Source organism: Carex rostrata, chromosome 35 (genome assembly GCF_964058835.1).
Source record: "Carex rostrata chromosome 35, lpCarRost1.2, whole genome shotgun sequence".
In the NCBI taxonomy this organism is placed as follows: Eukaryota; Viridiplantae; Streptophyta; class Magnoliopsida; order Poales; family Cyperaceae; genus Carex; species Carex rostrata.
In genome coordinates, this window is record NC_135952.1 from 4,085,094 (window position 1) to 4,101,064 (window position 15,971).

Sequence of the window (15,971 nt, forward strand, 5' to 3'; positions counted from 1 at the left end):
GCTATATAGCTATATAGCTACAGCTAAGCCTCTTTCACTCCATTACAGATTACGGATCCTACCAGCTTTTCCTTTAAAAACCGTAAGAGAAAAACTCATAATTTTGTTATATATATCATAATTCATTTTACTCATTCAACTTATCAAATAAACTTAATTTAATTTAATTTTATTATTAACATGACACTACGCTTATTTATTTTTAACACATAAGCATCTTACATGTGTAGGTAACACATTTATTTAATGAAAAATAAATTTGAGAATTAAGCTTTTTTAAATACTAATAACATATTATTTGAAAGAAATATATTATTCCAACATAAAATCAATAAATTTAGTTTGTGATAACAGTTTAATTTCATAAATGAACATGCCGTACTAATTGAAAAAATTACAACAATGAGTAACAAAAATGTATGGTATATAAATAATAGAATAATTAATCAATTTCAAAATAAGTAAGACAAAAAAACATATATAAAAAATATTGGATGTATTATTTCCCTAGTATATGAGATAACTTTGTAATTGAGGATTCCGTTGTTAAATAATTTTAACTATGTATGTAAAAAATAAAATAAATTTCAGAAATGTATATTCTCTGAAAAAGTTGTTTGTATAGCTAATACTTAAATATGGCTGATTTATCCGGGCTTCGTTTTGGGAACAGAAAATTTGTTGCATAAATAAATGAAATTAGACATCATTATTTATAAAGATATTTTTTATATCAAATATCAACTAAATATATAAAAAAAAAATTGGGTTTGTTTATAAAAATAAATATAGCCGATATTTGATGCTTTACGAAGCTCCAAAATCAAATATTGAAGTGCGTCTCTCGACCAGAATGTGGAATTTTTTTTATAAACCATAATTAAAAAATAAATAAATAGGAAACCAACGTGATTACTTTTTTTTTTTTTTTACAAAAACCATAAGAATCAAAATGTCATTTTGATCCGCTTTTTTTTTTCCGGACCGAAATGACATTTTGATCCCTACAAATTTCACAGCTTTTCATATCAACTGCCACAAAAAATTCACAGAGAGGACCGGACCGAAATAGCATTTCAGTCCCGATCAATTTTTTTCTCCAAATCCGACAGTCTACCTTAAAATAAAAAAACAAGTCCGGACCAAAATGCCATTTCGTGTATGTGTAAACTAGGGCTGGGCAAAAAAGCTCGAACTCATAACTCGCTCATTTACAGTTCGTTTAACTCGGCTCATTTACAACTCGAGTTGGCCAACTCGTTTAATAAATGAGCTGAGTTCGAGTTGGCCCCAACTCGCTCATTTATAACTCGAGTTGCATAGTATTGGTCACAATAAATCTCCAAATAATCAAACCCAAATCTCTAGACTGTTATTTGTGCTTTGAGATTCGTGCAAAATATGTTTGAACTTGTGTTACAATACTATCACTGGTTAAACGAGTTATAAATGAGTTATGAGCCAACTCGAGTTGATAACGAGCTGAGTTTGAACTTGTGTTGTAATACTATCACTGGTTAAACGAGTTATAAACAAGTTGTGAGCCAACTCGAGTTGATAACGAGCCGAGTTCGAGTGGGCTCTACAACTCGTTATTACCATCTCAACTCGAGTTGGCTCGCTCGTTTATTAAATGAGCCGAGTTCGAGTTGGGGGTAACTTGCTCAAACTCGACTCATTTACAGCCCTACTGTAAACAATCTCTGGATCGAAATGGCATTTTAGTCCGTGGGTGTTACATCAACGACTACACACGTTTTTCTGAAAACTTGCGAAACTAGTAGGGACTGAGAAAAAAAATAGCGGACCAAACATTTCGGTTCTCATGATTTTTATAAAATATAAAGTAATCACGTTGATTTCATAAAAAAAATATTTTTTAATTATGGTTTATAAAAAAAAATTCCAAGTCCCTTCGCACAATAATTGTGCTTCAAGTTTTGATTTTGGAGCTTCGTAGAGCATCAATTCTTGTGCTTCAATTCCCCACAATAATGAATTCTTATATCAGATGCTAATTGGAGAATTTTTTTCATAAACCATAATTAATAAAAGGTTTTTTAGGGAACCAATATGATTGATTTTTTTTTTTCAAAAATCATAAGTACCGTGGGAACCCCACGGTCTCAAATTGATTTTTTTTTTTTTTTTTTTTTTTTTAAAACAGATTTTTTTTTTTCAGACCGTGGGTTTCCCACGGTCTTAATTTTTTTTTTTTTTTTTTATAAAACAGAATTTTTTTTAATTTTTGTATTAAAATATTAGAAATGTTGAATATATTTCTTTGAAAATAGATGAAATACAATATAATTTGATTTATTAGAAATATTGCAATAAATAACCCGGATCAATATTTTTCAGGCCGGATTTTTCGCGACTGTAAGAAAAATTAATATATTTCTTTATGTGTTATTGGAAAAAAATAAAAAGACTTAGATTCTGAGTTATTGATCCCGGTTCAAAAGTCACTTCTAGATAATCCAGAAAATATTGTGATCCTTCTAGGACATTTAATTTATAAAAAGTTATATCTATTTTGAGAATTCTTTTTTAATAACAATTATTGAATAACTTAAAAGTTATTTTTTTCAAAAATAGATACAACTTTTCATAAATTAAATTTACTAGAAAGATCACAATATTTTTTGGATTACCTAGAAGTGACTTTTGAACCGGGATCAATAACTCAGAATCTAAGCATTTTTATTTTTTTCTAATAACACATAAAGAAATATATTAATTTTTCTTACAGCCGCGAAAAACCCGACCTGAAAAATATTGATCCGGGTTATTTATTACAATATTTCTAATAAATTAAATTATATTGTATTTCATCTATTTTCAAAGAAATATATTCAACATTTCTAATATTTTAATACAAAAATTAAAAAAAATTCTGTTTTATAAAAAAAAAAAAAAAAATTAAGACCGTGGGAAACCCACGGTCTGAAAAAAAAAATCTGTTTTAAAAAAAAAAAAATAAAAAAAAAAAAAAAATCAATTTGAGACCGTGGGGTTCCCACGGTCCTTATGGTTTTTGAAAAAAAAAAATCAATCATATTGGTTCCCTAAAAAACCTTTTATTAATTATGGTTTATGAAAAAAGTCCCTAATTGGATGTTAATATAAGAGTAGCTACAACTTTATTTTATTTTAATTTAATTATTGCATTAATATCATCATTCAATTTAATGGAAATAAATCTGCTTTATTCCTTTGGAATAACAAGGAGATTTATTTCCCAATTTAATACCCGATCCACCCTCATAAAAAGGAATTCTGACATCGATTTTTTTTTTCCGAAGCATCTATAATACATATATTCAATAATGTAATATAAAATCAAATAATATCTATATTTCAAAATTTAATATCTAAATAGAATGGTAGTACCGATTTTATTAAAAATGATCGGATGTTTTTCTTTATTGGGAAAAAAATAATCACTGAACTTTATTTATTCTCAAGATGCAATTTTGATAAACAGTTACGCAAATTTAAATCAATAACAGAATAAAATTAAAATTGTGTTTTGAAAAGAAACAAATATACACAATACACAATAATTATTATAAAATACAAAAAATATTTGAGATTTTATGTACAAATTTCACGAGACAAATAAAATACTAACTCAACTTATGTACTTTCTGAATTTTCACAGGAGCATGTACGGTAGCCTACTAGTCTACTTACTTTTACTATCTCTCTTCAATTAATGCGTGGAAAAAACACAATACCCGAACCAGTTAAAAAAAAAATTGATTTTCTCTTTAAAAAAACTTAAAATAATGTAAAGAGTGATCTTAAATTAACACCTTGTTTGAATGGAAATTTTTTGTTAGTTCGAAATTTTTGTAAAATTAATTGGAATATTTTATGTATGGGATTAATAACTTCATAAATATTTCCTGTTAGTTCCAATTTTTTTTTTTTTAAAAATTGATTGGAATTTTATATGGCATGTTGATTTTAGACTCTTTTTTTTGGGGGCAATTATTGACTCTAATTAAGTAAAAAAAAATTATACTATGAAAAGTTAAAATTAGACATCAAACATCAATATAGCAACTTTTTAATATTTGAAAACACTTGTTAGTTGTTACAAATATTTGATAGCATCACATTTATCTTCAATCTTATTCTCATAAAAGCTGTCTTTTTACGGGAATTAGAATTTCATAGAATTTTCTTAGCAAAATTAAATACAGAAGCTAATTCATTTTTAACATTACCTTATTTTATTTGTAAATACAAAAGGTGCTTCCATCATCTTATAGTTCAAATTTATTTATTTCCATAAACTTCAATAACATCAGAAACCAATAAGCAAAGAAAATATTTTGTTGTTTTATTGGAGATAAAATCTAGTGATGAATATGATTACTAATTCATATGTATTTTTAGGTTTCATCTAATTTTTTGATTTAAGTAGTAACGCTTTAAATAATATATCGCCAAACTATACAAGTGGCAAAATTTGATGAATATAATTAATTTGTATATGTTATGATTTGTTCAACCTGGTCAAATAAAGAGTTGCTAGCTAGAGAGAGAGAGTCATCCTTGCTACAGTCCTCTCCCTCTTCCTTTATTTTCTCAAAACCATGGCTGGAAATTCCCCAGACCGAATAAATTTACAATCCGAACATGCAAGGATGGAGGAAGAGGGCTTGGGAGAAGCTCGGTCGTTCAATGCAATGCTTGCCTTGGTGGTTACTATCATAATACTTGTATTGTTGGTGAAGTTAAATTTATCCAAAAGCCTTGCCTAACAAATGGCATTATGGCGGTGATGTAGCTGCATGTTGTTTGATCACAAATTTTTCTTTGTTGCTAACAACCTACTTAATTATCTAAATCTCCTCAGATCTTTCTTCTCGTCCGCTTTGCTGTCTCTGTGGTGAATGCGATCGATCATTGCACTCGCCTTACGTATCTGACCGTTTTATCAATTTAGCTCTTCTTTTAGGAGAAACGTTGTTTTTACTTTTCTCTAGTTTTATTTCTTTTGTCCAAGTTGTTGTTTAGAGGAATATTTTCCAATTTTATGTTTTAGTAATTGTAATGGTACTGTTATGATGAATTCCTTTTCTAATTTTTTATTTTTTATTATTTCAAGATCACTTCCAAATAATCAGTACTGTTATTTATTTTTTAAGTGCTCTAGGCTAGGCTATGCAAGATACCTATTTACAATTTTTAGGGTGAAGAGAGTGGGAAAACTTACTAACAGACCCTTCATTTTTCTCTTTTCCTGCTGTGACAAGTTGAAGAGAGTGCGAAGGCAAAACATTTCTCTGACAGTTAAATATGGTTTGTACTCGGAAATAAACGTAGCAGGATTTTTTTTTTTTGCTGAACAATTTATTTTGTTCCTGTTAGCGATTAGTCGTTATATTTCAATATGATTGATACTAGAACTGAACTCAGTTAACTGAATATTCTTTTTTTTCCTTTTTTTTGCTACGTGATGGTAAATAATTTTTGTTATTTTCTCACAATAAATATAAATTATTATTTAGCCCTGTACTGCAAAACATTTAATGCGCTTAGGATAAAGTTATTTTCTTCTCACAAAGTATCATGATTAAGTTTTTGGTTAGCATTGAATTTGAACGTGTATAAAGGCATTATTATTTCACACGATGCTCCTATTTACAATTTCAAAAATAATCGTCTCTGTTCATAAATATATTCTACGAATGTGTAATAATAAGTTGATATTTTATTCTTAAAATAATCTGTTACACTTTTTTCGTCTATCATATGTGTTGTTCTTAAAAATAAATATAACAACATATATTAATATACATCATATATGGCTAGTGAAAATAAAATTATCAGTGCATATCTTTTTTCTGAGTTGAATGTCAGACTATCAGTGCATATCACTTGTATTAAATGAGTATCCTTCTGATTGAAAATGAATGTATGGACAAATTTAACCCTGTTTAAAGATCTTATCAATTATCATCTTTCTATAAAGCAATTAATATTGTAATCAGTTATTAATGATTTGATTTCCATAATTACTTACATCAATGTATCCCTGCAATTTAATATCCTCTTTGTTTATTAGAATCCAATGCCAAAAAAAAATTGCATTTATTTGATACATTGATGTAAAACCTTAATAAATCCAATGCCAAATTTTTTTTTTTGATCTCTGTGTAATTATTATATCAAATAAATGCAAATATTTATTTAGGTTTCTGATAACATAAAACACCTTTTTAATTTAATCTATTTAATATTATAGTGGATAGCTTCGATCTAATTTTTATGCACGCTAATATAAAATTCAAACTTATATATGTTCAACGAATAAAATCAAAGAAATAATTTTAAATTAGTGATGATATTTCTTTGATGAAACTATATAGTAGAATATTTAACAATTGAGTTAATATCATCACAAAATCTCTTTGTATAAAAATACTGAATTAGTTACTCGTAATTTTAAATTATGATTTCAATTTTATAATATATCATAGATGAACAACTACGTGAACTTAATTAGAATAATCTAATTTATCATTCAGTTTTCTATTCTCTTATACCTAGGATTGTATTAAATTATATAATGGAATGTAGTTCCTGAATAATACTAATTTCATTCATTTATAAAAATACTATCCGAATTAAGGAATACGCTTAAGCTTGTTGTGATAAGTTTTCAGAAAATTAGAATAGTTAGATAAATTAATTAAAAAAATTAATCAAGTTGAAACAATGTTACTTGGATTTTAAGAAAATTGTCAATAAAATTATTGGAGATGGGTAAAATAAATTGATATATACAATATTGCTAGATTTTTCATAATATAATTAAATCTCTCACTGTTGTATTGTTTAAAATCTTGAGATGTGACGAAAATAAATAATGAAAAAAACAAACTATTTACTACTTTTATAAATCTAACTTTTAAGGGAAAAAAATCATTCAATAATTTATGAGAAATAAATAGATTTTAAACAAAGGTCTTATGATAAGATATGAGAGATAATCAATTTCTAAATGAAATACTTGATGAAGGGTGAAAAGAGAAAAATATGGGGATTTAAATGTGATTTTTCGTAGCCTTCTGACAGTCCAGTGTCGTCATTGGCGGAATTGAAAATGAAAGTGATATATGCGAGAGAGGAGACCGGGAGAAAGCACGGCGCCCAGTCATTTCGGTCCCAAAAACAAAATAGTGGACCAAAATGACATTTCGGTTCTTATGATTTTTGTAAAGAAAAAAATAATAATGTTGGATTTCTAAAAATATATATTTTTAGGATAAATTTCGATAGAGGTCACTAAACTTTGTTGTTTGTCACAAATTTGTCACTAAAGTTTGATTTGTCACTTTTTAGTCACTAAACTTTGTTATTTGGCTCAATCAAGTCACTCTATACTTTTCCAACCATAATCTTGATGGAATATTCGTATTCCTTCCAAAATATTAACGGAATATACTCATTTCATCCAAAATATTAACATAATGAGCATATTACATTCAAAATACTAACGAAATTAGAATATTCTGTTATTATTTTGGATGAAAAAAGTATAGAGGAACTTGATTGAGATAAATAACAAAGTTGAGGGACTTAAAAGGAACAAATCAAATTTGAGTGACCAATTCGTGACAAATAACAAAGTTTAGTGACCTACGGTGAAATTTATCCATTTTTTTAATTATGGTTTATAAAAAAAAAATTAAATTCCAAAATGTGAGCACAATAATTGTGCTCCAAGTACCTTCGCACAAGTGAAATAGTCTAGTGGATGCTTGTTGTAAGTTGTATATACATCGATAGTCACTATCAAGAATCTCAAGAAAAGAAAAAGAAAAAAGTACCTTCGCACAATAATTGTGCTTCGAGTCCCTTCGTACAATAATTGATTTTTATATCAGTTGTTATTCGATATTAATATAAGAGTAGCTACAATTTTATTTTTTTAATTTAAGCATTGTATTAATATCATCATTCAATTTAATACCCGATCGACCCTCATAAAAAGGAATTCTGAAATGGATTTTTTTTCTCCTAAGCATCTATAATACACATATTCAATAATGTAATATAAAATCAAATAATATCTATATTTCAAATTTTAATATCTAAATAGAATGGTAGTACCGATTTTATTAAAAATGATGGGATGTTTTTATTTATAGGGAAAAATATAATCACTCAACTTTATTTATTACCAAGATGCAATTTTACTAAATAGTTACGCAAATTTAAATAAATAATAAAATAAAATTTAAATTGTGTTTTGAAAAGAAACAAATATACACAATACATAATACACAGTCATTATAATAAAATATCAAAATATTTGAGGTTTTATGTGCAAATTTGACAAAAATAAAATACTAACTCAAATTATGTACTTTCTGAATTCTCACAAGAGCATGTACGGTAGTCTACTTACTTTTACTATCTCTTCATTTAATGCATGAAAAAAGCACAATAGCCGAACCATTTAAAAAAAATGGTTTTTCTCTTTAAAGAAACTTATAATAATGTAAAGAGAGCTTAAATTATCACCTTGTTTGAATGGAAATTTTCTGTTAGTTCGAAATTTTTGTAAAATTTATTGGAATATTTGATGTAAGGGATTAATAACTTCATAAATATTTTCTGTTAGTTCCAATTTTTTTTTTTTAAAAATTGATTGGAATTTTATCTGGCATGTTGATTTTAGACTTTTTTGTGGGGCAATTATGACTCTAATTAAGTAAAATAAGTTTGTTTCTACTATGAAAAGTTAAAATTAGACGCCAAACAACAATTTAGCAACTTTTTAATATTTGCAAACACTTGTTACAAATACTTGATAGCATCACATTTATCTTTAATCTTATTCTCATAAAAGCTGTCTTTTTAAGGGAGTTAGAATTTCAAAGAATTTTTATAGAAAAATTAAATCCAGAAGCTAATTCATTTTTAACATTACCTCATTTTATTTGTAAATACAAAAGGTGCTTCCATCGTCTTATGGTTCAAATTTATTTAATTATTTCCATAAACTTCAATAACATCAGAAACCAATAAGCAAAGAAAATATATATTTTGTTGTTTTATTGGAAATAAAATCTAGTGATGACTACGATTACTAATTCATATGTATGTTTAGGTTTCATCTATTTTATTTATTTATTTTGCATATTCTCGCCATAAAAAAAAACTTAGTGACGCTTTAAATAATACATCGGTAAACCATACAAGTGGCAAAATTTGATGAATATAATTATTTGTATATGTTATGATTTGTTCAACCTGATCAAATAATATTTTTCATAAAATAACATTTTTACTTCATTTCTTATTTTATTTTATGGAAAATTCTCAATCGAATTCCAAAATCTAACTTTTGTTATTCTTAGAACCACTGGTTGGATTTATTGATTATTACTTTATTAGCTTATTGAGCAACTGCCAACTCAACCCAAATTCTCCAAACTTTACACATCATCAAATGAAAAGCTAACACAGAACAGATATGTAAAATCACATTAGCAGTGCAACTCAAACAAATTTCAAAGTAACACCAGTAAGTACTCTTGCAATTGATATTGTAAACAATTATTCAGAAGACAGAAAACACTAAGCACCAACTTGTACAAATTCAAAGTAAGTAACACCAGTCTGAGTTCGATTGGGTATTAATTATCACCATCGCTGGCACCACGAACTCTACCTTTTTCACTCAGTACTCCACTCTCTAGCGAACGCCGCACGAATTGCTGTTAAAACCGCTCGGGCTACTGTGACCTTAGTTGAAGAGGCACAAGCCGCTGCCAATACTGCCAAAGTTGCTGATGAAAGGGCTCATGCGACCACCAACACAGAAGTTGCCGTAGAATTGCTAATGATCAAACTGTAAAAGCTGCAGTGGCTCTTGCTGCATCAGCGGCAGCCACCGCCGCTCCTACGTATAACTTGATCAGCAGTTTCTACAGCAACTTCGGTGTGGTGGTCGCACGAGCCCTTTGGTAGCAGCTTATGCCTCTCCAGCTAAGGTCACAGTAGCCCGAGCAGCTTCATCAGCAATTCGTGCTGCGTCGGCTGCTGCCCGTATGATCTCAACGTCGGTGCCTTCGGTAGCCCGTGCGCATTGAGCGAAGGATAGTGTGCTTTGTGAAGCATCACGTGCTGTGACAGTGCAGGCCAAGGTATAGAGAGAGATTTGGATATGAAGAAGAAGAAGAAGTATAAAGAGTAAATCATTTTATATAAGGGATCTGCCATGAGGAGAGGTTTGGATATGAAGAAGAAGAAGAAGAAGAATAAAGAGGAAATCATTTTATATAAGGGATCTGCCATGAGGAGAGGTTTGGATATGAAGAAGAAGAAGAAGAAGAATAAAGAGGAAATCATTTTATATGAGGGATCTGCCATGAGGAGAGGTTTGGATATGAAGAAGAAGTATAAAGAGGAAATCATTTTATATAAGGGATCTGCCATGAGGAGAAGTGAGAGAGCTCTTCGAATTTCCGAATGAAGCATTTTTAGGGTGAAGAGAGTGGGAAAACTTACCAACAGACCCTTCATTTTTCTCTTTGGGGGAATTTCACGTATACCCCTCAAAAACTTCAAAATTACGTATTTCCCCCTCTAAAGTTTGAAATTACATATTTCCCCCTCTAAACTTCAAAAACTCCAAATTTACCAATTTTATTGTATTTTATATTAAAACTCATTCAAAAATCTTAAAATACCCATTTTACCCTTTATTAAAAGCATATAAACCCATCAAACTCAAATTTAAATCTAAAGGGTTCCTCTACCGTTTGATCTGTGTGCATCGCGTTAAGATTTGTGCATAGTGCTTCAATTTCGTGTTGATCTAGCATGCACGGATCTTAAAGCAATATTGATTGGTGCGCATCGCATTAAGATCTGTGCACGTCACATCAATATACGTGCGTGTTCGCATCAAGATTCGTGCTGATCTTGCGCATGCATATTTAAAAGCAGTTTGGACGGTAGAAAAATTGTTCAGATTCAATTTTGAGTTTGATGGGCTTTATATGTTTTTAATAAAAGGGTAAAATGAGTATTTTATAAATTTAGAATGACTTTTAATATAAAAGACAATAAAATGGGTAAATTTGTGAGTATTTGAAGTTTAGAGGGGGAAATATGTAATTTTAAACTTTAGAGGGGGAAATATGTAATTTTGAAGTTTTTGAGGGGTATACGTGAAATTCCCCCTTTCTCTTTTCCTGCTGTTAGAAGTAATGGGAAGGCAAAACATTTCTCTGACAGCTAAATATGATCTGTACTGGGAAATAAACGTAGCAGGATTTTTTTTTTTTTTTGCTGAACAATTTATTTTGTTCCTGTTAGAACTGAACTTAGTTATATTTCAATATGATTGATACTAGAACTGAACGCAGTTAACTGAATTTTTTTTTTCCTTTTTTTTGCTACGTGATGGTAAATAATGTTTGTTATTTTCTCACGATAAATATAAATTATTATTTAGCCCTGTACTGCAAAAACATTTAATGCGCTTAGGATAATGTTATTTTCTTCTCACAAAGTATCGTGATTAAGTTTTTGGTTAGCATTGAATTTGAACGTGTATAAAGACATTATTTCGCAGGATGCTCCTATTTACAATTTCAAAAATAATATTCTCTGTTCATAAATATTCCACGAACGTGTAATAATAAGTTGATACGTTATTCTCAAAATTCAAATAGTCTATTCAAACAGTTCAACACAGTGAATATGTTAAAATATGCTTGCAGATCAAATTTTAAATTTTTTTGAATTTTTTTACTATTTATTAAGATGGGTACAAAAATTCAATGGTATGAATATAGCGATTTTGTTAAATACTTAATAAATAGTAAAAAAAATTTAAAAAATATAAAATTTGATCTGCAAGCACCTTTTAATATATCCATTATGTTGAACTGTTTGGATTGACTATTTGAACTTTAAAAACTTTAAAAATCAAGAGTGTAATTCGGTGTCACCAAAAAAAGATGTAATTGGATCCCTCCTCTAAATATATATCATATATAGCTAGTGAAAATAAAATTATCAGTGCATATCTTTTTTCTGAGTTGAATACCGGACTATCAGTGCATATCACTTGTATTAAATGTGTATCCTTATGATATATTGAAAATGAATGTATGGACAAATTTAACTTTGTTTAAAGATCTTATCAATTATCATATCTCTCTATAAAGCAATTATTATTGTGATAATTTATTAATGATTTGATTTCCATAATTACCTACATCAATGTATCCCAATTTATTCAATTTCTAAACTCGAAGATCCTGAAATTTAATATCCTTCCGATGCATTCATTTTATTAATGTTTGTGATAATAGAAAGCACCTTTCTAATTTAAACTATTTAATATTATAGTGGATAGCTTGGATCTAATTTCTATGCATGCTAATATAAAATTCAAACTTATATATGTTGAACGAATAAAATCAAAGAAATGAGAGAATATTTAACAATTGAGTTAATATCATCACAAATTCACAATACCTCTTATGATAAGATATGAGAGAGAATGAATTTGTAAATGAGATAGTTGATGAAGGGATGACGTGGGGGGGGGGGGGGCCAGCATTTAAATGTGATTTATCGTAGGCTTGTGACGAGTGTATATCCTCTGAGATATCTCATATTTTGCGTGACCAACGTGTCCGGTGCCTATTCGGGGATGACGCGGGGGGGCCAGTATTATTTGAGCTTTGAGATTCGCCCAGTGTCGACCTGTAACTCAACTCCTGTTATTGCCTTATTGGCGGAATTGTTCAGGACAGGAGACTGAGGAGACACGCCACGGGGGGGAAAGGACGCCGCCCACGCCCACGCCCACTCAAAACTCAAAAGTTTGCTTCACTTAGTCTTCAACTCTTCATGAAGGCGGCCACGCGTCATGACTCATGACTCATGGCTACGTTACGTCAGGTGAGGTCAGGTTTTAATTATTTTTGTTAAGTGAAAAACCAGGATAGTTTGTTTACAATCTACGCCTAACCTAGGCTGCCTTTCATGCACCTTTGCCTCTCTTGCCTTACCACTTAACCTAACTATTACAGTAATAATTGCTTTGTCAAAAAATCTTAACAATCTAATTACTTTCTGCGTTTAATCTTATGCAATGTAATAAACAATCAATCAAAACCATTGTTATCTTTTTTCAGTTATATAATCTGGATAATTATCCAGCTTAAAAAGAAGTGCGAGCTTTTTAAGTAGCAAAGTTAAAAACAATCACAATCACTTTCTAAGGTCTTGTTCAGCGGACACATGAGATTGGAAACGAACTTGAGATATGGGTTAAATTGAACTATTTCTTACTCTGTGTGTGGGAATAGATTTTTTTTTTCCAACTGATTTTTTTTCTTCCCACGCACACAGTAACTGCGCCGAACATGGCCTAAATAATATCTAATTTATGTTTCAATTTTGTCACCCCCTAATCGGGTATAATAGCATGTCACGTATATTTATTAAAACATATACGTAAGGCAGTGGATATTTTATGTGCATTACCAATAACACCATTACATATTAATAACATCTCAATATTTTTTACAAAATTTATCTGACAAAATACGACAAACTATATTTTAGAAATATCTCCCACATCTTGTCAGTTTCAACAACACAAATCCCCAACTTCATGTGGTTATGCTATCAGATACAATTTAGAACCGTCTCTCTATATCCGTGTAATAAATCTGAAAATAACCCAAAGGGTGAGGATGAGAAATAATAATAATAATATTATCTTCCAGTGTGAATTTGTCATAATCAGGCCACTGGACTTGCAATCAATCCATATCTAGAATTAAATCCTTGCAACTTGACATTACCAGTTCAATTTATATAAATAAATAAATGCAAATGCTCAATCACAATATTAAATCGAATCTCAACTCATAGAATCTCAAATGAAACTTAACAGAGATATATTTGATTTTAAACTTAGATTATCAAGTCTGGTAACACAAACAGATGATCCACCAACTTGTTACACAGGTGGTCAAGCTAAACCCACACCTGTCGGTACCCATATAGTACCCTCAAACTGACCCTCATCTGTTGTGTTTGGACTTATACCATTTATTAAAGTCTAGTTCATAGTCAGATAATGTTTCGCATACAATAAACTCAGAATCTGTAATTTCTACCATATTAAACAAAACAGTCAATGCTCCGCAATTGACTGGATATGACATCTATCAGATATTTCTTTATAGTCAGTCAAAGTCTCCGTCACAATCAGTCAACGCCCTGCAATTGATTAATTTAATCAATCACCGCCTAGCAAGTAATTGACCACATGCCATATGTGCATAATCGCTCAAAGTCAATGCCCAGCAATTGACTTTGATAAGTTAGTAATCATCACAAATGGTGACTTTCGACCTTAGTCCAAAATAGGAGAACAATCACACAAATCCAGTTATAATTTGATAGGGCTATGCATATGATTCACACATCTCAAATAATGCAACAAACAATCATTCAACATGACAAACAAATAATAATTTAATTCTTAAAAATATAATATCAAACAAGTCCAATAATTCCGCACCTGAGTACATAGAATAGAAAGATGAGCTCGTTAGTGATCTGCAACTTTGAAGAATCTCGTCTCGTGCGTCTCTTTCGTAGTTACATCTGGTAGCATGAGATTCTAATATTTTCCAATTAGAAGTAATGTAAATCTTCTTTTCTTCCATTTTCTCATTTTTCCTCGTACTCATTCTCTCTGTTTTGTATTTCCGATTTTATTTCTGTTAATTTTTTTCTTTCTTTCTCAAGAGAATCGAATAGAGGTATAATAAACTTATGGCAAATTTTGGTCCAGCATCACTCTAAACTTATTTAATGGTGGGGGTCGGTTAGAGGGTGTCGATTAATACATGAGAGCCGCGTGGCTCAAATGCCGCCACGTTGTTGTTTTTATTTTTATTTTTTTAGAAATTTCATAGAATAAACCCTCAAATTTCCTTAATTTATAAATTAATCTAAGGTTGTTTCAAATAATTTTATGAAACACTTCTTATAAATTGACCCTCAAGTTTCCTTAATTGATAAACAAAAATCTGAAATTCTTTAAAATTTTGGAATATTACATTGAATTGTCACTTTGTTAATTTCATATTCATATATATATATATGAGCTAGGCTACGGTGAGTTGCGAAGTAAAGCAACTATTTTACTTCACGCTCATATTTTGCGATTTTAAAGTTCAAAACGTCGATCCGAACCGTTCATCTTGTTCTTCATATTGAAATGTGCTTGGAGACCAAATTTTACATTTTTTGGAATTTTTTTACTATTTATTAAGCAATTTTGAAAGTCGCTGATCTGATGGTCCTGAAAATTTTACTGTTTTTTACTGTTCACAGCAAAACAGCAATTTTCAAAAAAGCTTAATAAATAGTAAAAAAATTCCAAAAAATGTAAAATTTGGTCTCCAAGCACATTTCAATATGAATTAAACATCTAACGGTTCGGATCGGTCGTTTGGACTTTCAAAATAAAAATACAGCGTGAAGTAGAAACGCGTTTTACTTCGCAACTCACCGTAGCCCACCTCTATATATATATATATATATATATATATATATGAGCAAAACTATGATATGATGTGCTCACCAAGAGGGGTTGGTGAGCACACCTCCAAATGACTATCCGAACTACGAATCTAAACCGTTGAAATTCAAGTACTTCGTGAGTGATGCATGTACATGCAAAAATTTTAAAGTTTTGAATTCATTTAGCTCATGGTCAAGCGGTTAAAACAATGAACATTTTATAATTTTTTTTTAATGTTTTATGTATTAATTTTTCATCATTGTTTTGACCGCTTGACTATGTACTTGATGAATTCGAAACTTTAAAATATTTCATGCACGTGCATCACTCATGAAGTACGTGAATTTCAACGGTTTGGATTCGTAATTTGGAA